The sequence below is a fragment of the Peromyscus californicus genome, unplaced genomic scaffold, assembly GCF_007827085.1.
Source record: "Peromyscus californicus insignis strain IS unplaced genomic scaffold, ASM782708v3 Scaffold_16__1_contigs__length_79575227, whole genome shotgun sequence".
NCBI lineage: Eukaryota > Metazoa > Chordata > Mammalia > Rodentia > Cricetidae > Peromyscus > Peromyscus californicus.
Genome location: NW_026294458.1, coordinates 42423020 through 42425019, shown reverse-complemented (window position 1 = coordinate 42425019; position 2000 = coordinate 42423020).

Below are 2000 nucleotides of genomic sequence, written 5' to 3'. Positions count from 1 at the left end.
GTGCTTTGTTCATGCTGAAAATAATGTGTTGGTGTACTGTTTGGTGTTTTACTGCCAGTCATTATCTGAGACCAACCAAACTAAATTTACTTTTTGTTTACCAAATAGTTCCATCCTTTCTGATTAGGCATTGCCCTGTAAACCTGCATGTGTGTTTTTCTCTTCACAGTTGTGAAAGTTTGGGTATGTGGTCAGCCCATTCTTTCGGATCCCTCATATGTGTAAAATATCCTTTGCCTCCCCTGAAATCAATTTAATGAGGGAGAATCTGAGAACATTTGACATATGATTAATTTTATTTCATTAGCTGAATGACAGTATTACATTTTCAGATTAATAAATTAAAATTTAATAAATATTTAACATTAATATTTTTATAACTGCCTTATTTTTTCTCTTAACATGCCTATGTTTCTGTTATAACATTATATAGGAGATAACTTATAAAAAGAAAAAGAGATAAAGCAAGGAAGAAAGAAAGATTGATTCTTGTTGAAATTTTTAAGGCTTCAGTTTATGCTCAGCTCCTTATATTCAGTCCTGTGCTGAGGCAGTTTCATGGCTGTAATACATGGCAAAGCAGCTCTTCACTTCCACAGCTAGGAAGCAAAGTACGAAGAGAAAGGGCTGGGGTAAGAAAGCCCCTTCATGGTACATCCTCGACTCACTGCTGAAGGAGCCTGCAGGGTAGTCAGGATCCAAATAGCAGAGTAAAGTACCTCAACAAACTATTTAGAAACTACTCTGTGAATGTTCTTTAGAATTTTAGGCAAATCTCAGGTACACAACACGTAACTTCTCATAGCGTAAAGACTAGTTATAATTCTAAACTCTAACTTTAAGCTCCCATTTTAAATTAAACACTGAGACTAGTCACATAACAATGATGTCAATCCTGAAAAACATTGCATTTGAAAGAAAAGCTTTGAATTGTATAACATCTTTGACATTCTTAGCCATGAAACTAACAGACGGCAAGGTAAGTGATACAGATTCATTGTTGTACATATCCCAGTGGTGGTAAATGTTTTTACAGATTTCTAAAAAATAGCAGTCAAAGCTATATTATCCAGTCTCTCAGAATCCAGAAATACCAATGAATGGGTATTTGTAAAACTGAAAATTATCAAAATATTGTAGTGGTTTAGTAGCTTAGCTGTTTTGATAGCCTGTCATAAGTTGCTTTCATTAGGATGCAGCCTATGACATCCTCAAATATAGATAGAAAAGATGTAATGTGGTTTTTTTTTTACATGTATTTATTTTCTTAGGGAGGAAATACTATATGGAGGTAAGAGAACAACTTTCAGGAGTTGGTTCTCTCCTACTACCATGTGGGTTCCTGGGATGGAACTCAGGCCATTAGGTTTGGCATCAAGTTCCGTTCCCTAATAGTGCCATCCTCACAGCCTTATGATACCATTTACAGAAAGAAAAAAACAGATACATCGTAACAATTCACCCACCATGTATTTTTACAAATTCAGATCTTTACATCATTTAGTCTTCACAACCCTATGTGCTATGTCCTGTTGGCTCTGTTTTGTGGATTAAGACATTTGGACCTATTGTATGAGACTTTTCCTGGGTAAATAATGAAGAAACATCTACTGAGCCCAGATAGGGCACCAACAACACACCAAAGAAATAAATCTAACGAAGTACAACTTGGTGAACCAGTGAGTTTATTATGGCTACTTACTCCAGAGTATGAATGAAGGGTTACTTACAGAATCATGGACAACTCAAAGCCACATTGCCAAAGAACTCCATTCCTCCCAGCATGGCTGATGACTCAGAAAAGCTGCATCCATGGAGGTCAGCACATAGGTGGACAATTCAACTGGCAGAATTTCCTTTTGAAGCAGTGCTTGCTGCTTAGCATTGTGCTTCAGGTAAGTTTCAAGGACTTCCTGAGACTTGTTAGTTGTTTCCTTCCTGTGTCTAACTGAGCTGCCTTTTAGAAGTTTCTGTCCCTAAAGGAACTTCCCTCCATGGTA